The sequence below is a fragment of the Bos indicus genome, chromosome 19, assembly GCF_029378745.1.
Source record: "Bos indicus isolate NIAB-ARS_2022 breed Sahiwal x Tharparkar chromosome 19, NIAB-ARS_B.indTharparkar_mat_pri_1.0, whole genome shotgun sequence".
Classification (NCBI taxonomy): domain Eukaryota; kingdom Metazoa; phylum Chordata; class Mammalia; order Artiodactyla; family Bovidae; genus Bos; species Bos indicus.
Window position 1 is genome coordinate 63179203 of NC_091778.1, and position 25789 is coordinate 63204991.

At 55.2% G+C, this 25789-nt stretch overlaps 1 protein-coding gene across 1 annotated transcript in view; it reads left to right on the top strand.

The window, feature by feature from the left end:
* The first annotated feature begins 15811 nt into the window (after nucleotides 1-15811).
* The window catches only part of RGS9 (regulator of G protein signaling 9), a 60794-nt gene continuing 50816 nt past the window's right edge, over nucleotides 15812-25789 (top strand). Inside the window, exons 1-2 of the mRNA XM_070774226.1 lie at nucleotides 15812-16038; nucleotides 16427-16499. The gene's annotated coding sequence lies outside the window, so the exon portion shown is untranslated. The remainder of the gene's footprint in view (nucleotides 16039-16426; nucleotides 16500-25789) is intronic.

Genomic DNA, 25789 nt, shown 5'->3' on the forward strand with positions numbered 1-25789 from the left:
CTGAGTCAGAGTCACAGAGGCAGAGGTCTGGCAGCTGAGCCACGAAGGCCTTCCTTGTCTCTCGCTGTGGTTACTGCCTTTCTCCTAGCCCTGGGAGGGTTGGCCGGGCCCCCACCGCACACGAGAGGATGAGGAGGGGGTAAGAGCAGGAGGAAGCGCTTCCCTGTGTGCCAGCAGCTGTGCACTCGTTTGCCCTTTCTGGTACACAGCTGGTGATGGGAAAAGTCCTTTAAGCAATGAGTTGAGGTCACCTGCTTCTCTGGTTTAGCCGTGTGAGCCAGATCAAATTGTCTGCTGGTCATTTCCTTTCCCAGAGAAGGAAAGGAGCAAGGGTGCGGGACCCTGGGGAGAACTCCCTGAACATAGCGTGCCTCGCTTTTCCTGTCTGTAAAATGGGAGTTTGATGATGATGGTGGTGGTGATTTTTACCTTTTGGCCACATCGAACAACGTGAGATCTTGGTTCCCCGACAGGAGCTGGAACCTGTGCTCCCTGCAGTGGAAGCTCGGAGCCCTAAGCACTGGACAGCCTGGGAAGTCGCCCGGGATAAAAGCGTTTTCTTAGGGAGACACTGCTCCCGGTGAATTTCATGCCATCCCAGTGCAGTGCTGGCCATTTTTCGCATTTGGCCCCTGATGGTAGAGAACACCCAGGGTTCTCCCTGCTGTATTTCCCAGGCCCTCGCCCTCTATCTCACTCCTTTCCTTCCAGGACCTCCACCCCTACTCTCATCTCCCACCCCACCTCCCCACCCTGTCTCATTATTTCCTTCCCCTCGTCCCTCCCTCACCCCCCAGGCTGATCAAAGTTCCCAGCCTCTGAGGTCCCCAGGCATTCTCCCGCCCCCCACACCCCGCAGATCATGGTTCACAGCAGGCGGTAACTTCCCCCCGCCTCCCCCACTGCCCCGGAATACGGGTCCGAGGCCAGGACCACAGCCAGCTCACTGGTGCCCTCGACATCCAGCATGGCACATGGTGCGTGCTCGTGTGCTGAGCTCAGCTACGCGTGACTCTCTGCAAACCCTAACTGTACCCGCCAGGCTCCTCTGTCCATGGGGGTTCTCCACTCAGGAATACTGGAGGGGGTTGCCATTTCCTTCTCCAGGGTTTATTCCCAACCCAGGGATCAGACCTTCGTCTCTTGCATTGGCAGGCGGATTCCGCACCACTGAGCCCACTGGGAATCCCATGTCATATGGTAAAGACTCACTGAATGTGTGTTATTTAAATGAGTAGTCACCATCTGCCTGCTCCCAGCCGTGTCCCTGCATTTCTGACGGCTGCCAGCTGGATCTGCAGCCCTGCAGGACTGGAGGGGCGTGTGTGCGGTGACCAGAGACTCTTGTGGCTCTGCCCCACCACTCAGAACCAGGGTCCAGACGCTGCAGGACACTCCGCTAACTTGGCACGGCCAGACACCACTCACGAGGGGCTCTCAGGTGACCTGAGCTAGCCGGAGGGTGTGCCTGCCACGGGGCGCCTGGGACGCGCCATCACTCGCTGCTATCCATCAAGTGGCTGCCCCCATGGGGCAGGCAGGACGCTCCTGATGCCCACGGGCCGAGAGGAACCAGAACTTGAGCTGCCACCCCTCTCAGCCGCTGCCCACCCCTGTCAGGCTCGGGCTGGGGTCTCCGAGAGCGGCAGGGAGAGCTGGGCACGAGTGGGGTCCAATCCGAGCTGCTGCCCCACACGTCTACCGTGTTGTTCTTGTTGTTCAGTCACCCAGTCGTGTCCAGCTCTCTGCGACCCCATGGGCTGCAGCACACCAGGCTCCCCTGTCCTTCACCATCTCCCAGAGTTTGCTCAAACTCATGTCCACTGAGTGGGTGATGCCGTCCAATCATCTCATCCTCTGTCGCCCCCTTCTCCTCCTGCCCTCAATCTTTCCCAGCATCTACCATGTGAATCCTGAAAAACACACACACACACACACACACAAACTCCCTCAGCTTCATTTCTTTTTCTTTAAAAATTATTTATTTATTGGCTGCCTTGGGTCTTGGTCACGGCGTGTGGACCCTGGTTCACTGACCAGGGATGGAACCAGGCCCCTGCGTTGGGAGCGAGGAGTCTTAGCCAGTGGACACCAGAGCTTCGTTTCTGTCATCTGAAAAGTGGAGCTAATTCTGCCGACACGTCACTGGGCTGCTGACAGGGTTCAGTTTGGTGGTAACTAAGCACCTGGCAGAGTGCCTGCCTGGCCCCACATAGGTGGCACATAATGTAGCATCTGCCGCTGTGCATCGGGGGACTGAAAGTGGTTAGTGATTTTGTTACATAAATATGAAGGTTAAAAAAATACAAACCGTGTTGTTGTTGTTTAGTCGCTAAGTCCTGTCCGACTCTTTTGCGACCCCATGGACTGTAGCCCGCCAGGCTGGCTCTTTAGTGAGGGCAAGGACAGAGGCAGAGGTGCTGGGACGCGTGGGGGCTGCCCGTCTGGGAGACTGGGTCGACCCTGAAGGGCTTAAGGAGCCAGGGTGCTTCTGTGTCAGAAAGCTCCTCTCCTGAGGAAGGGCTGAACGCAGGCCCAGGAGACAGGTGTGTGCGCACATGCGCGCGTGTGTGTTTTAAAACAAACGTGTAATTTATGACATCTACTCCACCCTCTGAATCACACAGTGACCCTAGACTTTGCCCAGAGTCTCTGAGATTGTGAAGGACACTCCTTAATTCTAGCAAACTCCTGGAGGTGCTAGGTCCAGGCTGGAGACATCAGAAGTTGGAGGGAAAGTCAAGTCTCTGATGGCTCCCTGGCTGGCTTTTCAATCCCCTTCATACCTTCCCGGGGAAGGGCACAGCTTCTAACAGGACTTCGGGCTTTGCTGGGTTGGAGGGGGCAGACTCTGCGGGAAGGGAGAGCTGCCGCACCCACAGCGGGCCTCCCCCTTGCCCCAGCTCCGCTAATCCTCCAGCCGCCTGAGTCACTGTGACCCGTCTCCTTCTGCAGACCGTCCAGGTCAAAAGCCAGCCCGTGGTGGCTGCCGTACAGGGAGGGACCAACCTATGGCCTGTGGTACCAGCCCAGCACTGCCTGGCCTGGACGTGTGGGGAGCGTCTGTGTGGGCCGGGCACTGTGCCTTGTGTTGTGGACTCAGAAAGGAGGGCCATTGCAGGGAGGGCGAAGTGGATGAGGCCAACTGGTCAACCAGCCATCACAGCGCTGTCAGGAACAGGGACAGCTGATGTGTTCGAGCAAGTCCACCAGCCTGGGAACTCAGGTGGGGTCTTGGAAATCAGGTGGATGGTGTTTGAGTTATTTTGAAAGAAAAGAAGGGGAAGGTGGGGAAGGGAAGGTGAGCATTCTGGGCTGGGGAATAACATTCGGGGAAAGATCAGGAGGCCCGGAACGACAGCGGAGTAACGAGATGATGCTGCTGGAAGTTTGTTGTCCGGGAGCTCTCGCTCTGTGTTGGGTGAGCCCTGTTCCCATTTCCTGGATGGGTAGACTGAAACTCTGAGCCATCAGGGGCGCTCATCAAGGTCGCACTCAAGGGGTGATGCTGATTGAAATCTGGAAATGCCTGACTCCGGCCATCCCACCCAGCAGCGCGGGGCACCCTGGGGGCTGCAACTCATTCGACTTCACATGGGGGGCACATGGGGACCCCACACTGATTCACAAGCATTTTTTCCTTGTAATTGTCTTGATGAGTAGACCTCGCTGGAGGAGCTGAGCAGGTAGCCCCGCGCAGGGCACAAAGGTGACCCTAAGTGATGGTCGAGCCCTGCCCGGTGTGGCGGGTCCGTCGTCAGGGCCGCATATGCAGCGTGGCCTCACCCCGGGCACGTCAAGCACCTCTGGACTCATGGGCACTTCCCCCGGGTGCTGGCTGGGCAGCAGATGTGGGTTTCTTTCTAGGCTGGGCTGCCCGAGGATGCGGTCAGTGTAAGCTGCAGGCCCGGCTGGAGCGCGGTGGAAACAGACTATCTCCTAACCCAACGTTTCCTTTTCGGAGGCCCCTTCCAGCTGGGGCGCTTGATTCCAACTTCCTTATCAATTCGAGCTTCCTACCCTGATATAAGGAAGCTATTAGAGTCCACTTCCTGTGTTGCCTTGACCTCCCCTGGCCTTGCTTGGGCTGGCATGGAGTTGTCTCTTCAAGTAACCAAGAGAGACAAAGGCCCTGCATAGCCTGTGCCTGGGTGTGACCTGTAGCCGCTCGTGTTCCCTGATGCTCCACGCTTCAGTCCTGCCCATCCGGGCCCTTCTCTCCCACTGTGGCCCGGGGGACGTGGGGAGCACCTTCCATCTACCTGGCAGACGCTGGCTCCGAGACGCTCTGAGAGCCAGGTCACTGGAAAGCTCAACTGCTCATCTCAACGTCTGCTCCTTCCCAGTCCTGCCTGGGGGCCTGGGGGTCCAGGAGAGGGGAGCTTGGGGGAAAAGACGGGGTGTGTCTCCTGACAAACTGGATCCTGGTGACCTGGGGCCGCTGCAGGGAGCCTGGCCTGAGCCAGGTCCTGCATGTCCTTTAGGGGCCCTCCAATGGGGACCTGCTCAGCCATCACTTTACTAGTGCGCCTTCCCGACTTCCCTGGGGCAGGAGGTCGGCAAGGACGAGGATGGACTATATACCCCAAGGCTGGGGTGGGGGCGGGGAGGGCTGGCCGGAGCTCAGGGCTGTCAGCGTTAACCTGCCGGCCTCTGGAAGCAGGGTGCCAGGAGGCACAGAGAGAGGTGCTTTGCGTCTGTTCCAGGAGCTTCTGGAAAGACAGAAGGGGAAGGGAAGCCCAGCCGACTTCTCTCCTGGGAGCCGTGAGGCACCCTTGGGAACACAAGAACCCAGCAGAGCCCCGGAGCCTCTGCCTGCAGGTCTGGCGAGGCCTCCCCAGCTGTCTGAGCCCCCAGGGCTCTGGGCACACAGCACCAGCACTGGGTGACCCGCAGCAACAGAAATGCACTCCCGCCGCCCAGGGGCCACAAGCCCGAACTCCCGGGGTGGCCAGCTAGAGACCGGGAGCCTCCTTTGCTTGCCCAGTGTCTGCGGTGGCCACACTCCTGGAGGCGCCGTGCCTGCACACACACCGCTCCGCTCCCACGGCCATTTCTTTCTCTGGGTCTTCACGTCATCTTCCTTGTGTCCAGATTTCCCCTTCTTGTAAAGACACCAGTCATACTGGAATAGCGTCTACCTGACCTCGTTTTAATTCGATTTTGTCTCTCAAGTCACATTTTCACATATAAGGGGCGTCAGAACTTGGGTCCATCTTTTGGGGGGACACAACTGGACTCTGGCCCTGGCCTCACCAGGCTACTCTTGGCAAGGCCCTTAGCCAAGGGAGGAGACAGAGACAGAGTCAGAGACAGACAGGGTGGAGCAGGGCCAAGGTGGACATGGTGGGAAGCAGGCTGGAGCCCACACAGGGAGGCGGAGGCCTCTAGCCGGACAGCTTTACCCTCTGGCAGGAGCCAGTGAGGATGCACCAGGGCAGGGATGCGGGTTAAAGGTTAAGGGTGCCATGCTTCCTACAGAGAATCAGAGGGGTGAGGTCTGCTCAGGGGTGTGGAAGAGCCGCAGGACCCGCCAAGGTCACGGGGTGATGAGTAGCTTCAGGACCCAGATGAGACGGTGACCTGCAGTCGTGCTGACGAGATGCCACAGCCGGTTTTCCTCCCGGGTCTCTTATTCTCTCCCACGGGGCACCTCCGCTGGCCCAGGGGGACTGGAGGGCCAGGCTGAGCACCGGGGGCCCAGGAGGCCCTGGAGAAGTGGGCTTGCCGGCTGACCTGGAGTCCAGCGAACCGGGCGGGAAGCGCGGCCCCTGGGGGCCGAGGACCCAAGGGGACTGGCGGGGCCGGGCGTTAGGGGGCGGGGGTGGGGGGGGAGAGCTGGGGGGCGTTAGGGGGCGGGGTGGGGGGGAGAGCTGGGGGGCGTTGGGGGGCGGGGTGGGGGGGAGAGCTGGGGGGCGTTGGGGGGCGGGGTGGGGGGGAGAGCTGGGGGGCGTTAGGGGGCGGGGTGGGGGGGGAGAGCTGGGGGGCGTTAGGGGGCGGGGTGGGGGGGGAGCTGGGGGGCGTTAGGGGGCAGCGGGGGAGGGGGGAGAGCTGGGGGGCGTTAGGGGGCGGGGTGCGGGGGGAGAGCTGGGGGGCGTTGGGGGCGGGGTGGGGGGGGAGAGCTGGGGGGCGTTAGGGGGCAGCGGGGGAGGGGGGGGAGAGCTGGGGGGGCGTTAGGGGGCGGGGTGGGGGGGGAGAGCTGGGGGGCGTTGGGGGGCGGGGTGGGGGGGGAGCTGGGGGGCGTTAGGGGGCAGCGGGGGAGGGAGGAGAGCTGGGGGGCGTTAGGGGGCGGGGTGGGGGGGGAGCTGGGGGGCGTTAGGGGGCGGGGTGGGGGGGGAGAGCTGGGGGGCGTTAGGGGGCAGCGGGGGAGGGGGGGGAGCTGGGGGGCGTTAGGGGGCGGGGTGGGGGGGAGCTGGGGGGCGTTAGGGGGCAGCGGGGGAGGGGGGAGAGCTGGGGGGCGTTAGGGGGCGGGGTGGGGGGGGAGCTGGGGGGCGTTAGGGGGCGGGGTGGGGGGGGGAGAGCTGGGGGGCGTTAGGGGGCAGCGGGGGAGGGGGGGAGAGCTGGGGGGCGTTAGGGGGCGGGGGTGGGGGGGAGAGCTGGGGGGCGTTAGGGGGCAGCGGGGGAGGGGGGGGAGAGCTGGGGGGCGTTAGGGGGCGGGGTGGGGGGGGAGAGCTGGGGGGCGTTAGGGGGCAGCGGGGGAGGGGGGGGAGAGCTAGGGGGCGTTAGGGGGCGGGGTGCGGGGGGAGAGCTGGGGGGCGTTGGGGGGCGTTAGGGGGCGGGGTGGGGGGGAGAGCTGGGGGGCGTTAGGGGGCGGGGTGGGGGGGGAGAGCTGGGGGGCGTTAGGGGGCGGGGTGGGGGGGGAGAGCTGGGGGGCGTTAGGGGGCAGCGGGGTTGGGGGGAGAGCTGGGGGGCGTTAGGGGGCAGCGGGGGAGGGGGGGAGAGCTGGCGGGGGGCGTCAGGGGGCGGGGGAGAGCCGGGGGGGGGGAGCTGGGGGTGGGGGGGAGAGCCAGGGGGAGGCGTCAGGGGGCGCGGGGGCGGGGGAGAGCGGAGGGGCGAAGCCGGCTCGCAGGCCCGAGCCGGACTCCAGACTCCGAAGGGCGCGCGTTGCTGGGTGAGGACAGGGTCCCGTGCGGCTGGGGGTGGGCGGCTGACGCGGGGGCAGCAGGGTCCCCGGGGGCTGTGAAGCTGGGAAGGGGGGCACAGCACTGCGGGCTCTGAAGTCACTCACTTCAGACGAGAGACTGCCCGCGGGGGAGACACCTGGCAGTAGGAGGAAGCGGAGCGGCGGGGGTGGGGGAGCCCCAGGGGAGCGGGGCTTCCAGCCTGGGCGGGGTGCGCAGTGGGAGGCCCTGCGGGGGCTGCTGCTTGGAGTTCTTGGGCAGAGGGCAGTTCGTTTAGAAAGGGGGTCCCATGGGGGTGGAGAGTGTGCGATGCAGGGGCCGGAAGGGGGTGCCAGGAAGTGTCGGCCCCGCGCTCCCCCAGGGACGCCCACAGTGCAGTGGGGACCCGGGCCCCTGGGATCTGTGTCACACGCGGGCGCGGGCCAGCCCAGAGGAGGAAGGAAGCGCTCGGGTGAGGGGGGCGCTTCGGGGCCGCCACGGTCAGACCCGGGTCGGGAGAGGCCAGAGCCGACCGGAGGTCCAACATGAACCAAAGCCGCTCCCTGCGCTGACCGAGGAGGGCGGTTCGGGAGGGTGAGGGGGCAGCACTGGCTGGAAAATGAGCTCAGGTCCCCGTGGCCTTGGGGTGTCAGGCGGGGGGCGCCGTCCTCTCCCGGGAGGCAGTAGGGAGCCACAGAAGGTCTTTGCAGGAGGTATGCGGGCAGTCCCTGCGGAAGATAAATTCTCTGAGTTTGTATTAAAAACAAAATGCTTGGTGTCTGCAGGGCAGCCTTGGCTTTGGTCCCAGAAAAGCTGGCTACCCAAGGAGCGAGGAGGCAGGAGGATAGGACTGCTGCCCCCAAGGTCAAGGTGCTGCTCACGTTACTGGGGAGAGAGGGGGGCGGGGAGAGGGCGGGGGTGCGGGGCAGAGAGGAGGGAGGGGAGGGCGGGGGTGGGGGAGGGGGAGGACCGAAGTTCCCCGTCTAAATAAAGAAAGTGAAACTGGCGGTGGCCGTGAAATGGGCCCTCGCAGGTGTCTTCACTTCCTGCCGTCGGTCAGCTTCCTGAGCCCTCCAGAGGGGCTCTTCCCAGGAAGACCAGAGCCGGAAGGAAGCAGGGCAGGAACCTTGGAAAGTCCCTGACTAGGGAGCATCACAGTTAAAAGGACATGGAGACAGTGATTTTCTCTCATAAGGGCGAGGCTGGAGACCTGAGCCTAGTCTGAGGGTCCAGCGGGCCTGCGGAAGCCGGAAGGAGACGGGATCTCCCGGCTGGCCCAGGGCAGGGCTTCTCAGGGCGGGCAGCGCTGGAGAGATGCTGGCTGTGGGAAGCCCCGGCTGGGGGGAAAGGGCTTGCCCGTGGGATGAGTCACCTCCGCCCCAGGACGGAGGGAGCAGAGGGCAGAGTCGGGGTGGGAGGTCGGGGTGGGAGCGGCCTTCAGCTCCCCGCGCCTCCTGTCTTTATTCCACAAGCCTCCGGTCTTGATTCCACAAGCGCTTCACTCGGGAGTCGCGGAGCCCCGCGGCGGTTCCTCTGGACTTCGGACCTGGCCTGCTGGGTTGGAATCTCTTCTCCACCCCTTCCTAGTTCTGGGCCAGGCCTCCTGCGGTGTCCAGGTTCTCTCTTGAACACGGAGCGGGTGGGGAGGGCATCCATGTGACCTGAAGACTAACTCTTTAAAACACACTTGGGACTTCCCCGGCGGTCCAGTGGTTAAGACTTTGCCCTCCAACAAACAGGGTGTGGGTTTGATCCCTGTTGGGGGAGCTGGGATCCCACAGGCCTCAAGGCCAAACACACCAAACTTAAAACGAAAGGAATATTGTAACACACTCAATAAAGACTTTAAAATAGTCCACATTAAAAAAAAAAAACCTTTACAAAAGGGCCTTCCCTGTATTAAATCCAGGAGCTCCAGTCCACCCCTTTCCCTCCTCCATCCCACTTCAAACTCACTCAAACTTCTTTTCCTAGATTACATGCGAAGTTCAAAAATTCGCTTCTATTTCTATATTTTCAGTAGTGAGCATATATTTACAGGGGAACAAGGAGACTTGTAAAATCAAAGACGTCAATTTTCTCAGAGTCCATCGGACTCCTGATTAAGGAAGGCAGAGTGTGATGTCTTCTGGGGAACAGGGGACGGGACAACGGGGTCCTGTTTGCCTTGGATCATTTCTAGCAGCTGTTTCTGGGAAGTGTGTGCCCCGGACCCACTGCAGGAGCGCTTCTCCTTAGAAGATGGAGGGGAATCATTCCTTATCATAGAGGGGCATCCTGGAGGCGACTAGGAGGTCCCGCTTGGCTCAGATCATTCTACGTGGAATTCCTGAAGCCACATTCCCATGTTCCTACCCGCTTCCTCCATCCCTGACTCACTCACTCACCCACCTCACCTGGAAGCCATGGAGGTGCAGCTCAGGTTGAGAAATAGGATGTGCTGTTACTTCTGAACTGAGCTGATCCCTTTCGATAGACAGGCGTGATCTAATCAATTGCCTCGCAAGGAAAGCAAATTTTCATCAAACTCCAATGTATTTTCACCACACTGTTCTCCTTCTCTCATGCATCTTGGACTAAAATAAAACAATGTAGGTTCAACGAACATTTGGATGAATATAGTCACTTATCCTGAAGACCATTTCGACTGCACAGTTTTTCCTTTCTCCCCCCACCTTGTCCAATTCATCAAGCCAACTCCCATTCGCTACTCAAATACAATTTATTTCTATCCCAAGTCATTCCAAAAAGGACTTGTTGTGGCTGACCAAAAGACCAAAACCCAGAGAATGAAATCTCTGGGAGAAAAAAACACGAAAAATTGAACATTCATTCCAGTTCCTGCAAAAGAGCCTGATGCCAGATTTGTTCTGCTGCTCACGGTGGGAAATGTCTGGGTGCACATCTCTTTTTGATCAAGAAAAAGGATACGTTGTGATTTCTGTCTTCAGGGAACTAAACTTGGAAGGAGATTTCTTTTGTGGTGTTTGTTAGAGAGACAGAATAGACACTGTCTTGACAGTAGTTTGGGGTCAAGTCAGATTTTTTTCGAAAAGAAATTCACGTGCTTTGTTCCTGTAATGACTTTTGGTACCCGCTGGAAACCTTCATACTGTAGATTTGCCCAGAGATGCTGATTCAACGTGGGCATTTGAAAGCACACTGGTGGAAGCTCAGACTGGCAAGAATTTTTGGAGGCAAATGTTATTTCGTAATGTATTGGCCATTATTTTATTTGGCATCTTTGAAAACATAAGCATTATGTCGTCAGTGTTGTCAGCTAGGTCATTATGATTTTTAATAGGATGCCATTGGGTGAATCCTGTGACATACAAGTGGGGACTAAGGAGGAGCTGGGACTGTGGTCATTTGGACATGAGTCCACTTAATCTTTGGGGCTTCCTTGGTGGCTCAGAGGTTAAAGTGTCTGCCTCCAATGCGGAAGACCCGGGTTCGATCCCTGGGTTGGGAAGATCCCCTGGAGAAGGAAATGGTAACGCACTCCAGTATTCTTGCCTGGAGAATCCCATGGACGGAGAAGCCTGGTAGGCTACAGTCTACGGGGTCACAAAGAGTCGGACACGACTGAGCAACTTCACTTTCACTTTCACTTTCCACTTAATCTAGTATTCATCCAAACTCTTGATTCATTTATACCATGCCTCTTTTCAGGCTTCCCTGGTGGCTCAGACGGTAAACAATCCTCCTGCAATGCAGGAGACCTGGGTTTGATCTCTAGGTTGGGAAGATCTCCTGGAAAAAGGAAAGGCTACCCACCCCAGTATTCTGGCCTGGAGAATTCCATGGACAGAGGATCCTGGCAGGCTACAGTTCATGGGGTCAGCTGCAAAGAGTTGGACAGGACTGAGCGACTTTCATTTTCACTTTATGCCTCTTTTCACAGTTGGATCAGTGAGGCATACAGGAGATGCTTAATATAAAACGTGTGTGTGTGCTTAGTCGTTCAGTTGTGTCCAACTCTTTTTGACCCCCTGGACTGGACTGTAGCCTTCCAGGCTCCTCTGTCCATGGGGATTCTCCAGGCAAGAATACTGGAGTGAGTTGCCGTGCCCTCCTCTAAGGGATCTTCCCAAACCAGCGATCCAATCCAGCTCTCTCGCATTGCAGGTGGATTTTTCACCATCTGAGCCACCAGGGAAGCCTCAACATAAAATGGTAAGCTATAAATTAGAAATCCAGGCAAGGAAGGCGTTCCCTGGGGGTCTAGTGGTTAGCACACAGTCTCACCCCAACCTGTTGAGTCAGAATCTGCATTTTTACAAGATCCCTGGGGGACTGCTATGTGCATTAAAGTTTGAGAAGGTTGAAGAGCGGACTCTGGGGAGTGCTGAACAACTCTGACCGGGGACTGGGATTCCCTGAGGTGATGAGTCTTGCCTGATGTCCCCAGTGGGTCAGCCGTAGGTTTGCAATCAGCATCTAAGTGTCCTGAGTCCTAATTACGTTCCTTCTTCCCACTCTACCTCGTCCCCTTCATCTGGGAAATGAGGACGCTTGATGAGATCCTTGTTAGGGTAGTAAACTGTGGGGTGATGAGGGTGGCCATTCAATTTATCATCCGAGCAAGGTCGCCTTAGAGAGTGCCAGAGGACCGTGAGCGTCTTCAGGCTGACAGGCCACTCACAGTGACTCAGCTGGCCACTCTACGCACCTACGGTTCTCTCCTGGTCGACAGAGCCCTCTCACAGATGTTCAGCAATTTAAACAGCAGAAATATCCAGTGACCAGATGATCTTAACATTCTATCTTTTTAATAAAATCTGATTCTCAAGGAAACTACACACACACACAATCTCCTAATAGACAAGTCACCATCTAACCTAATTGAGAAAACAGAAAGCCTAAGGTAACAAACAAAAGAGTGGGGAAACAGGTTTGCCAATTATGAGATTCTGAAACCGTTCTGCTCTCCCCATCCCCGTGAGTCTGGGAGCCTGGCTGAAGCGGGGCTTTCCCGCCATCTGTTATGCTCTGTGGCCGCCGCCTGGCCGGGCTGACGTCACATCTGCTGGCTTTCGGCCAAGTCATCTCCCGATGAGTCAACCAGCCCTATTCCAGCACTTCAGCCTGGAGCTGAGATGTCAGAGCAGCTTGGCAGAACTCCGCTCTTCTGCTGGGATGGGAACCCGATTATCTAAAGCCCAGTTTGTTGACTGCTCCTCTGACGGCAGCTGCCCACGTCCCCTCTCTGCCACAGCGTCACCCGCCGCCCTCAGCTGCCCAGTTCTAGGCAAGTCCCCATTTTTCACGGAACCATGTTGCTGGAGCTGGGAGGGCTCACCCTGTCGGAGACTGGGAGCTCCAGTCGCCCCTTTACAGATGAAGAAATTGAGGATCAGGGGAGGGAAGTGGCTGTCAGATGAGACTGCTTTTATTCATTTTGTGCTCTTTCTATTATACTATCTTTAATGACACTAAGTAACAGTCACAACTGGCATCTGTTGGTTTGCGTGCTGTCTATCACGTAGGCAGTCACTGTGCCATTCCCATTTCACAGAGGGGTTAAGTAACTTTCCCAGACTCACACAGTTCGTTGGTTGTAAGTAGCAGTGTGGAGATGTGACCCCACATAATCTGACTTCAGATGCTATTCTCTCACCTCCACTGACTGCTCCAAGAGTCCTCACGTTATTCTGGAAAGATACAGGACTCAGACGATGGGTGTAATGGAGCCACTAGAGACGGTGGTTTTCAACAGTCCCCCAAAACACGAGAAACTGTGGTTTATCTGACATTCACCACTTGTCAGTCACGGTTCTAAGTGTTTTTAAAACATTTTAAAATTTTATATGGGAGTATAGTTGATTTACAGTATTGTGTTAGTTTCAGGTATACAGCAAAGTGATTCAGTTATACATATATATGTCCATTCTTTTTCAGATTATTTCCCATTTGGGTTATTATAGATTATTGAGTATAGCCTCTGTTTGTGACCCCAGGAACTGTAGCCAGCCAGGCTCCTCTGTCAAGGAGTTTTCCAGGCGAGAATACTGGAGTGGGTTGCCCTTTCCTGCTCCAGAAGATCTTCCTGACCCAGGAATTGAACTTGCATCTCTCGTATCTCCTGCATTGGCAGGCAGATTATTTGCTCTTGCGCCACTTGGGAAGCCCTCATTAATACTCTCTGCTGTATACAGTAGGTTCTTGTTGATCATCTATTTTATTTATATGTAGTAGTGTGACCTAGGATAACCACGATGGTGTGGTCACTCACCTAGAGCCAGACATCCTGGAGTGTGAAGTCAGGTGGGCCTTAGGAAGCATTACTACAAACAAAGCTAGTGGGGGGATAGAATTCCAGCTGAGCTATTTCAAATCCTAAAAGATGATATTCTTAAAGTATTGTACTCAATACGCCACCAGATTTGGAAAACTCAGCAACGGCCACAGGACTGAAAAAGATCAGTTTTCATTCCAATCCCAGAGAAAGGCAATGCCAAAGAATTCAAACTACTGCACAATTGTGCTCATTTCACATCCTAGCAAGGTAATGCTCAAAAATTCTTCCAGCTAGGCTTCAACAGTACATGCACTGAGAACTTCCAGATACACAACCTGGATTTAGAAAAGGCAGAGGAACCAGAGATCAAATTGCCAACATCCACTGGATCATAAAAACAGCAAGGGAATTCCAGCAAAACATCTATTTCTGCTTCATTGACTATGCTAAAGCCTTTGTGTGGATCACAACAAACTGTGGGAAATTCTTAAAGAGATGGGAGTACCAGACCACCTGACCTGCTTCCTGAGAAACCAGTTTGCAGGTCCAGAAGCAACAGTGAGAACCGGACATGGAACGATGGGCTGGTTCAAAATTGGGAAAGGAGTACGTCAAGGCTGTATGTTGTCACTCTGCTTATTTAACTTCTATTCAGAGTACATCACGTGAAATGCTGGGCTGGATGAAGCAGAAGCTGGAATCAAGATTGCCGGGAGAAATATCAACAACCTCAGATACACAGATGACACCACCCTTATGGCAGAAAGTGAACAGGAACAAAAGAGCCTCTTGAAGTAGGTGAAAGAGGAGAGTGAAAAACCTGGCTTAAAACTCAACATTCAAAAATGAAGATCATGGCATCCGGTCCCATCACTTCATGGCAAATAGACGGCGAAACAATGGAAACAATGTCAGATTTAATTTTCTTGGGCTCCAAAGTCACTGTGGATGGTGACTGAAGCCATGAAATTAAAAGACATTTGCTCCTTGGAAGAAAAGCTATGACAAACCAAGACAGTGTATTAAAAAGCAGTCATTACTTTGCCAACAAAGGTTCATATAGTCAAAGCTATGGTTTTTCCAGTAGTCATGTATGGATGTGAGAGTTGAACCATAGAAAAGGTTGAATGCCAAAGAACTGATGCCTTTGAACTGTGGTGTTGAAGAAGGCTCATGAGAATCCCTTGGACAGCAAGGAGATCAAACCAGTCAATCCTAAAGGAACTCAACCCTGAATATTGCATTGGAAGGACTGATGCTGAAGCTGAAGCTCCAATAATTTAGTCACCTGATGTGAAGAGTTGGCTCTTTGGAACAGACCTTGATGCTGGGAAAGATTGAGGGCAGGAGAAGGGGCGGCAGAAGATGAGATGGTTGGATAGCATCACTGACTCAAAGGACATGAATTTGAGCAAACTCCTGGAGACAGCAGAGGACAGAGGAGCCTGGTGTGCTGTGGTCCATGGGGTTACAAAGAGTTGGACATGACTTAGTGACTGAACAATGAGTGTGGACTTCCTGGTGGCTCAGCAGTAAAAAATCCATCAGCAATGCAGGAGATGAAGGTTTGATCCCTGAGTTGGGAAGATCCCCTGGAGGAGAAAATGGCAACCCACTTCAGTATTCTTGCCTGAAGAATCCCATGGACAAAGGAGCCTGGGGGGGCGACAGTCTACGGAGTCCCAAGAGTCAGACATAGCATATGCGCACGCGCACACACACACACAGTGTGTGTATGTTAATTCCACATTCCTCATTTTATCCCTCCCCCCCTTTCCCTTTTGGTAACCATCTTTGTTTTCTATGTCTATGAGTCGGTCTCTGTTTAGTAAATCAGGTTATTAGTATCATTCTTTTAGATTCCACATATGATATTTGCTAAATGCTTTTCATATGTATCAGCTCAGGTATCCTAAAACCAAAACCAAAACTCCCCTTCCCAAACAAAAACTCACAAGGAGGGAGCAGCAATGGCACCACTGAGATGGGGAGAATGAAGCAGAGAAAGGTTACATAACTGGCTTGAGCACAGCGAGTGGCCATCTTGGGGTTCAGAGCCAGTCCACCTGGCAGGGGAGCTGCATTCCTCCCAGCTAACCACACTCCACTGCCGGTTCACCGGGTTATTCATTCTGTCCTCGCAGAGCCCGACACACAGACAGGTGTCACTTTCCATCCACTCACTTTTCTCCAGCGAGATGAGGAGACAGACGCTCAGAAAGTTCAAGCAGCTTGCTAAGGCCATGCAGGGAGCTGATGGCAGCCCAGCTAGGGATCCAAGTGCCGGGGCGCACTGTTCACGCCCCTGGGCCTTGGTGCTCGGTCCGAGCTCGCCCTGGACCACAGAGCATGCGGGCGCCCTGGACCACAGAGCATCCTGGCGCCCCGGGCGCACCTCACCTGCGGCGTCCCCGGCCCGCCGGCCCGACACTGCCCCCTAGCGCCAGGTGGGTGCCAGCGCAGCGCTCGCCCGGGCGGGCGCGGCGCGCTGATTGGCCGGCGCGGATTCGGGCTCCCGGGGGCGCGGGTCGGGGGCGCGGCGGGCAGCCTCGCTCCGCCTGGGCTCGGGACCGCAGGCGCGCTCTCCGGGGGCTTCCCCTTCCGTCCCGTGCGTCCCGGTTCTGAGTCCCAGGGGCCAGGATGACTATCCGACACAAAGGCCAGCAGTGCAGGCCGAGGATGGCGTTTCTGCGGAAGGTGAGCGCAGTGCCATCCGCCGGGCCCGGGAGGGGCGCGGGGACCACCTCGGGGAAGTGCCGGCGGGGACGTGGGCTGGGCTGGGGGCGGGCCTGGTGGGGTGGGGGGAGTCCTTTGTGGTCTTAGTAACCTCAGTGATCTAAGCTTCCACGCCGCCTCTTGGTCCATGTTGGAGTACACGGGCCCGGCTGTCCTGAGGATGTCTACACGCCACACTTGCTCCGAGAAGCTTCCAGTGACCCACGGGGGAACCTGCATAGGAATGCACCTGGCATTGCGCTCCTTTCTTTCCCTGGATCGGGCCCCCAGCCCTTACGGCCACTTCTGCGCATCAGACTGCCCACCGGACACTATAAAGATAGGTGTGACTAGTGTCCCCGTTTTACAGGGAAGGCGACTGAGGCGAGTGAGGACCAACACTGGAAGAACTGTCGGTGTGACACAACAGTCTCCTTACAACGGTAGGAACATGATGCAGTGTCTGCTGGGAAGGGGCTTCCGGTTCTACTCCAGGAGCCGGGGAGCACCGCGGAGAAGCGTGCCTTGAATGTGAGACCCAAGCATGCTACATCGGGCTCTGCTGGGCCCAGGAGAGGCAGAATGAAGACCCAGGGGATGCGTCTTGTCTGTAGGGAGCCCTCTCCGGTTGGTGGGAGCTCCCCCTGGCTAAGATCTCTGTGGAGAGTGTCAGCCACCTAATGTGAGAAGCATTGTGAGCAGTGGGGGGTGGGCGGGATGTTGAAGCCATCCCTTCTGATACTTTTGGTGACTGTCTGGATTCCTTGAAACATTTGCGGTCACACCTCGGTGAGCCGGAATCTGGGAGTGGTAGCGCCAGGGCTGCCTGAGGGGTCAGACAGGCCAATGATGACGTCTTGTTACAGCTGGGAGGCTGTGGTCTGGTCATCTCTGTGTGTCTGCCTGTCTGTATGTTGTGGAAGGGGTCTTCAGGAGGGATGGCACAGGGCACAAAGGTGATGGGGGGCCCGGAGAAAGGCCGCAGCAGCAGCCCCTGTGGAGAGCTTTAAAGTCTAGGCGGGTTTCTGTTGTTGGTGGACAGTTTCTGTTTAAGAAAAGATCAAGATGGCTCTGAGATCCTAGGCGTCAGTCATATACATATATAATTTTTTTTTGCGCTTCGGATTGATAACTTTTTTATATGTTTTTATTTATTTCCAGGTCTTAGTTGTGGCATGCAGAATCTTCTAGTTTGCATAGGAACTCTCTAGTGGAGGCATGTGGGATCTAGCTCCCTGATCAGGAGTGTCACACAGGATCAGGCCCCTGCATTGGGAGTGCAGAGTCTTAGCCACTGGACCACCTGGGAAGTCTCTGACTAGAACTTTTTAAAGGGAACCATTTAAGTGGTTCCTTTAGAGTTTGGTTGGCATGGGTGTGTCCTCTGGAGCCAGGTTATCTCTGTGGGAACTGTGTAGGTTTCTGGCCGTACAAGATGGAGGGGCAGACAAAGGAACAAGGACACAGTCATGTCTTGTTACTGTCGTCCTTTGACAGGTCTTGCTTGAAAGTGCAAGTTTAGTAACATACTATTAATAGTAAGTCACTTCAAAGCTCCCCTTGATAGAGGTTTGGGCCAAAACTGCCTCATTGATTCTGTTGTTATTTCAGTATCTACATCATCGTGAATAAAGCTGAAGAGGTTCCTTGTACCCAATTTTATTCTATAATGTTAGGGCAAGTTTCCAGTGAAAGTTACTTCATGCACACATACAACAGTTCTTGAGTGTTTCTTAGCAACCTTCTATTTATCAGAGGAAATGTTAATCATGTTTTACTAAAGTAGGTCCTTGAACAAATTTCCGAGGTTTGTCATTAAGAAGCCCTGAATTGTTGAATTTCCACTTGGAACAATTTGTATTTTTTCCATGTAATTGTTTCTATATTTTATAAATAATTCATTGATAACACTGGCTCAATGATGTTGAGACGGTATCTATTCATGATATATATAGGAGGAAGGGCAAGGAGGGTCCACTTCCTTCTCCAAATGTTAACGGCTCGTAGTACTTCATTATTTATGGACTGATTTCTCAATCGTCTGTAAAACTGAAACCATCCTACGGAAATCCAGTCAGATGATTTTCAAAACAGGGGTTTCAAAATGTCGTTTGAGAAGTGAGAGTGACTCTTGCACAGGTCTGTACTCAGGTGAATGATTTATGTCAGTGTCCCCAAAAGTGTGTTCTGGGAAAAAAACACCAGTTGGTGGTGGGGAGAGAGGTGGCTATTAACAGGGTGTTACCCCGAAGTCTCTGAGGTCAAATGCTTGAAAACCACTCAGCTAAACAAAGTCAGCTGAGCTCCATTACTGCAGAGCTTCTCAGAACAGTTTAATATTCTATCAGTAACTGTGGCAAGAGACTGGAGCTCAGATCCCAAACTTACTTGTCCATCTTTTATTGTCCCCTCAGGAACACACTGTGTGAAAGCTTCTTTATGTGAAATATTCCCCAATGCAGCCTGACAGTGTCAGAGAAGGTGAATCTGGTTCACTGAAGAATGCATGCCACAGTAGTCACACGCAGCACGACAGGGTCCCATACAGGAGGCCAGGGTCACACAGGACAGGGTCAGAGTAGGACAGGGTCTCATAGGAGGACAGGGTCTCACAGTAGGGCAGGGTCACATACAGGAGAGGGGCACATACAGGACAGGGTCACACAGTAGGACAGGGTCCCATACAGGAGGCCAGGATGACACAGTAGGACAGGGTCACACACAGGGCAGGGTCAGAGTAGGGTAGGGTCTCACAGTAGGGCAGGGTCTCACAGTAGGATAGGGTCACACACAGGACAGTGTCACACAGTAGGTCAGGGTCACACAGTAGGTCAGGGTCACACACAGGACAGGGTCACACACAGGACAGTGTCACACAGTAGGTCAGGGTCACACACAGGACAGGGTCAGAGGAGGGCAGGGTCTCACAGGAGGACAGGGTCACATACAGGAGGCCAGGATGACACAGTAGGACAGGGTCACACACAGGGCAGGGTCAGAGTAGGGTAGGGTCTCACAGTAGCGCAGGGTCTCACAGTAGGACAGGGTCACACAGTAGGTCAGGGTCACACAGTAGGTCAGGGTCACACACAGGACAGGGTCAGAGGAGGGCAGGGTCTCACAGGAGGACAGGGTCACATACAGGAGGCCAGGATGACACAGTAGGACAGGGTCACACACAGGGCAGGGTCAGAGTAGGGTAGGGTCTCACAGTAGCGCAGGGTCTCACAGTAGGACAGGGTCACACAGTAGGTCAGGGTCACACACAGGACAGGGTCAGAGGAGGGCAGGGTCTCACAGGAGGACAGGGTCACATACAGGAGGCCAGGATGACACAGTAGGACAGGGTCACACACAGGGCAGGGTCAGAGTAGGGCAGGGTCTCACAGTAGGACAGGGTCACACACAGGACAGGGTCACATACAGGACAGTGTCACACAGTAGGTCAGGGTCACACACAGGACAGGGTCACATACGGGACAGTGTCACACAGTAGGTCAGGGTCACACACAGGACAGGGTCAGAGGAGGGCAGGGCCTCACACTAGGACAGGGTCAGAGGAGGGCAGGGTCTCACAGTAGGTCAGGGTCACACACAAGGCAGGGTCACATACAGGACAAGGTCAGAGTCGGGCAGGGTCTCACAGGCGGACAGGGTCACATACAGGAGGCCAGGATGACACAGGAGGACAGGGTCCCACACAGGACAGGGTCTCACAGTAGGACAGGGTCACACAGTACGTCAGGGTCACACACAGGGCAGGGTCAGAGTAGGACAGGGTCTCACAGTAGGTCAGGGTCACACACAGGACAGGGTCAGAGGAGGGCAGGGTCACACAGGAGGTCAGGATCACATACAGGGCAGGGTCCCACACAGGACAGGGTCAGAGTAGGACAGGGTCTCACAGTAGATCAGGGTCACACAGTAGGTCAGGGTCACATACAGGACAGGGTCAGAGTAGGGCAGGGTCTCACAGGAGGACAGGGTCTCACAGTAGGACAGGGTCACACACAGGACAGTGTCACACAGTAGGTCAGGGTCACACACAGGGCAGGGTCACATACAGGACAAGGTCAGAGTCGGGCAGGGTCTCACAGGAGGACAGGGTCACACAGTAGGTCAGGGTCACACACAGGACAGGGTCAGAGGAGGGCAGGGTCACATACAGGAGGCCAGGATGACACAGTAGGACAGGGTCACACACAGGGCAGGATCAGAGTAGGGCAGGGTCTCACAGGAGGACAGGGTCTCACAGTAGTTCAGGGTCACACACACAGGACAGGGTCACATACAGGACAGGGTCAAAGTAGGGCAGGGTCTCACAGGAGGACAGGGTCTCACAGGAGGACAGGGTCTCACAGTAGGTCAGGGTCACACACAGGACAGGGTCAGAGGAGGGCAGGGTCTCACAGGCGGACAGGGTCACATACAGGAGGCCAGGATGACACAGGAGGACAGCGTCTCACAGTAGGACAGGGTCACACAGTACGTCAGGGTCACACACAGGGCAGGGTCAGAGGAGGGCAGGGTCACACAGGAGGTCAGGGTCACACACAGGGCAGGGTCACACAGGAGGTCAGGGTCAGAGGAGAGCAGGGTCACACAGGAGGTCAGGGTCACATACAGGGCAGGGTCCCACACAGGACAGGGTCAGAGTAGGACAGGGTCTCACAGTAGGTCAGGGTCAGAGGAGGGCAGGGTCACACAGGAGGTCAGGATCACATACAGGGCAGGGTCCCACACAGGACAGGGTCAGAGTAGGACAGGGTCTCACAGTAGATCAGGGTCACACAATAGGTCAGGGTCACATACAGGACAGGGTCAGAGTAGGGCAGGGTCTCACAGGAGGACGGGACGATAAGACTGCAGGAGGAGGCCTCACACAGGAGGCCAGGATGGCTACGCCCACGCTCCTCACAGCTGAGGGCACTCAGCCCGGGCGGTCAGCGGTGCCGGCGGCCAGCCGCTACCCGGAGGAGGAAGAAGCTGGGTTCCGAACGGGTCTCCCCGCCAGGCCCACTTCCGGGCGGGGGCTCGGTTCTGAGCGCCAGCCCGCGCCGAGCGGGGGGCCCTTCCGGGGCGCCGGCAGGGCCTTCCCCCGACACCTGCACGCGTGTGTCTGTTACTTGATGCGTTTTACACGCGCGGCCGGTCCGACACAGCACGACGAGCCCTAGGTCGCGTCCTTTTAGGTCGGGTTTTCACCCTTCTTGTCCACAAACCAGTCGCCTCGAGGGGCTGAAACGAGGAGACAAGTCCACAGCGCTGGGGGTCGACGGGCCGACCCCGAGCCAGGCCCTCGGGAAGGGCCGCGGGAGCTGGGGGGCAGACCCACCCTCACTAGCGCGCGCCCCCCAGGCTCGGGCAGGCGCAGGGAGGGGCCGGGCCGGAAGTGGCTGCCGCCGGAAGTGGCCGCCGCCGGAAGCCCGCCGGCGGGGCCTGCCCTTCCTCTCTAGGGGTGGGGCGGTACCCGCGTCTCTGTGGTCCGGGCGCGGCGGGCGGCGGAAGCGGACGCGCGCGGGGCTCTGCGTGGGGCCCTTCCCTGCCCTTTGGCACCTGTGCGCGCCTGGCGGCGCAGCTGGCAAGAGTCGGGAATTGCCCTCATCACGACGTTAAATGTGGAGCTGCGGGAACGCGCCAGGGCCCCGTTTCTCACAGCGCGGCCATAGGGGCTCTATCGAAGTGAAGTCTGGCGCCCATTCGCTCACACTTGACTTGTTTTTTTTTTAAGCGGTCTCACCCTTGAAGTAAGTTTTGGGCCTGAAGCCCGGCCTGGCCGCTGGACCCGCGGCTCCTGTGTCCCTCCGGGTTCGGCCCTCCGGCGCCCTGGGTCTGCGGGGCCCACAGACAGACCTTCCTTCTCTTCCCCTCGGGCCCACTGGTTCGCCTGGGTTCAGAGGCTCCTGTTAGCACCCTCTTACTTGGATTTTCTGGTCCAAGAAGAGAACAGAAACTATACAAATACAGAAGCTAGGAAAAGTAGAATCGTCTAGGTTTAAAAAACTTCACAGCATCCAACACAAACATCCAACATCTGTGGAGGATTCATCCTGGGCAGACAATCAGAGAAGTGGAGGGGAGAGGAAAACCTGCGTTTCTGAAGTGATCCTCCCACGAACGTCTGTTGGGTTTGCTCGCCCAACACCCAGTTTTGTTTGTTGCAGTTTTAAAGTGATGATTTTTCTGTGGAAACCAGCTAGCTCTCAGTCGTCTGAGGTGGGCGCGGGACCCAGGCGTGCCGGGTGGGAGCGCCCCAGCACGTCGGGGGGGCGAGGTTTGAGGTCAGAGGCTGGGCTGCCCAGGTCCCAGTCCTGGGTGCTACCTCATAGGGGTACTAAGAACCTCAGCTTATTATTTGTCCTCTACTCGTTTTTTAAGAAAAACCTTGTTTTAAATTGTAGTACAGTTGGTGTGCAATGTTGTGTTCATCTCAGGTGTACATCAATGTGAATCAGCTAAACACATGCGTATACCCACTCTTCCTCGGAGTCCTTCCCCAGGTAGGCCGTTGCAGCGTTAGAGTTCCCTGTACTCTACGGTGGGCCTGTGGTCATCTACTGTGTCGCTTTTATTTTGAATTGGAGTATAGCCACTTAACAGTGTTGTGATAGTTTCCGGCAGCAAAGGGACTCAGCCGTACACGTACATGCGTCCATTCTCCCCCAAACTCCCCTCCTGACCAGGCGGCCACAGAACACTGAGCAGAGTCCCCTGTGCGGTACAGCAGGTCCTTGCTGGTTATCCGTTTTATATGTAGTGGTGTGTGCATGTTACTCCCAACCTCCTAGTTTACCCCCCATTTTCCACTCTGTTTACCCATTTGTTCACTGGGGGTATTTTGTTTTATTGGAGTATGATTGCTTTACCACACTGGGGGCATTCATAACAGGCGTCTACTCCGAGACTGTACCACACACTTGGGGGATAGGGCAGGTGTACTAAGGCCTGTTAGTACAGGCCATGATGAGTTCATCTCAGCGTGCTCTCTTCAGCTTTCTGTTTTTTCCTTTTCGTTTTTGCCTCCCACGATCCCACATCATCCACTGCATTGCCCCAGAAGTTTATTTTTCGTCTTTTTTTACCTACGGGAGACACCCTCAAGACAGAACCATGTCTTCCGTGCATGCTCAGTCGTACCCATCTCTTCCCGACCCCATGGCTGGTAGCCCACCAGGCTCCTCTGTCCGTTGGATTTTTTTTCCCAGGCAAGAATCCTGGAGTGGGTTGCCATTTCCTTCTCCAGGGGATCTTCCTGACCTAGGGATCGAACCCTCGTCTCCTACTTGGCAGGCAGGTTCTTTACCACTGAGCCCCCTGGGAAGCCAGGACCGTGTCTTACTCACCATTATACCATGCGCTTGACACGGTTCCCACCCCAGAAATGGTGCTCGGTCAAGTCTGTCGAACAAAACTGAATACTCCCTGACACAGAGCGGAGAGCACTGGACCAACGAGTGAAAGTGTAGTGAATCCTAGAGGAGGGACAGCGGGGAGATGGTGACAACCTCATGAAACTGGGGCCACTTTCTTACCGAAAACGCCACGATCCCTGGAGACTGCAGACTCCATTTCTTCGTGCTCTGGACTTGCTCTCGTATGGAGGGCAGGTGCTGGTGATCAGCAATCTACTGGTACCCAAGCCTGGCTTTCTGAACGACTGCTGCTTTTTTTCTGCCTTAGAACCCATTTCTTCTCTTGGGGACTGGCAGGGAAAATGACCACTGCCTTCAAAGAAATCAAATCTACCCTCAAGATATCAGATATTGCCCTGTGAGCCCAATAATCAGGTGCAAACGTTCACACACATGATGCAGAGTGGAGAGTGAGCCTCCTTAGGCACGGACGAGATGGATCCGGGCAGCCAGAAAACCCCTTTTAAAAAAAAATTAGTTTTCTTTATTTGTATTTGTTTTGGGCTGTGCTGGGTCTTCGTTGCTGTGCAGGCTTGTCTCTAGTTGCAGAGAACCGGGGCTGCTTTCTGGTTGCAGGGTGCAGGCTTCTCGCTGCGGTGACTTCGCTTGTGGAGAGCGGGCTCAATCAGTAATTGTGGAGCATGGGCTCAGTTGCTCCACAGCATGTGGGCTCTTCCTGGATCAGGGATCAAACCCGTGTTTCCTGCATTGGCAGGTGGAATTTTTTTTTTTTTTCTTTTTTACCACTGAGCCACCAGGGAAGTCCCCAGAAAACCCTTTCTCACGGATGATTGCCCAGCCTCCAGTGGTGATGCTGGGTGAGTGATATCACCATCTGTTTCTCTGTTGAACAAGACTCACGTGGAGCCACATGGTCTGAGACTCAGTAATTCTTAGAGTCAGAACAGACGCAAGCGCTGAGTGTAGATCTCATTCACAACATCCAGTACCATGGCCACTTAAGCTGTGAATATTCCCGTGACTCCTGGTTCCCTGGTCCATGAAATAACCTATGTAGTTTATGGAATATTCTAGTTGCTAGAAAGTTTTTCAAATCTTTGGTGAAAGATTTCACCAAATCTTTATGCAATGGTGCCCTAATTCAGATTTTGCTAGTTCTTAGCAAGCTTCGGTGCTGCAAAATGAATCCAGCAAATACAAAGGACCTTCACCTCCCGTCCAGTAGCCCTGTGGTCACTGATGGCACAACAGTAGGGTATTGATACCACGGGAATCGGCGATGCCACAATCAGATCTGCCTCCTGCCAGAACCAAAGCCCAGAACCCGCCGCTCACAAGCTGCAGGCTGACCGTGTCCTCGGCGAAACTCAGAATACGAGGGGGTGTAAGGTGTGCAGCAGTTATCTCCCCCAGATCTGCAAGGAAAAAGTGCCACATGGGTGGCATCTACTCCGTGCTGAGGGAGGAGGGTGGAGGGAGACGTGAGCAGAACATGCGACAGGGGAGAAGATTTGGAGGGGAGAAAACCCACCACGTGCTGGAGAAAAAGTAAAATTCAGGGCTGCTGAAAGGGAGAGACTCCATGTCGAGGGGCAGTGAAACTACAGCTGACAATTCAGATCAGGCCAGACTGAGGGAGGATGAGCCTTTTCAGGGAGCTGATGGAGCCACTGATGATTTTTTTTTTTTTTTGCCACTGATGATTTTTAAGGAAGGGAGGGGGCCTTATAAGAGCAGGACCTGGGGAAAACTTTCTCTGACCTTGCACTTTAAAAATTGAGATGTAACTCACATACTATAAACTTCACCCTTTTAAAGCACACCGTTCAGTCATTTTGTCTACTCACAAGGTGGTGTGACTATTAACTTCTGTCTAGTTCCAGGACATTGTCATCAGCCCCGAGAGGAAACTCAATACTCATTAGTGGCCACTCTCTCCTCCACTAAATATGTGTACTTTTTACAAAACACCAAATTTGGTAACCTGTGAAGTGACTTGAATTTTGAACCCAGGAGGATTTATGTGTTCCAAACATAAAGAGGAAAAGGGACAGTGGCTTTTCTGAAAAAGAAGTGGCTTTTCCAAGGTTGTGTTGATATAACCAGAAATCATCTATCTATCCATTCATCCAACCATCCGTCTGTGCCATCAATGTTCTATCTAACTAGTCTATCTTTCCGTCCATCCATCCATCCATCTATCCATCCATCCATCCATCTATCCATCCATCCGTCCACCTACCCAGAAAGAGCAGAGAGAGTGAGAGAGAAGGCAGTATTAAATCCACATATGGGAGCAAAGAGCGTGGGTGGAGCTGATCCTCAAAACCAGCATATGGGAGACATGGCAGCTCTGGATG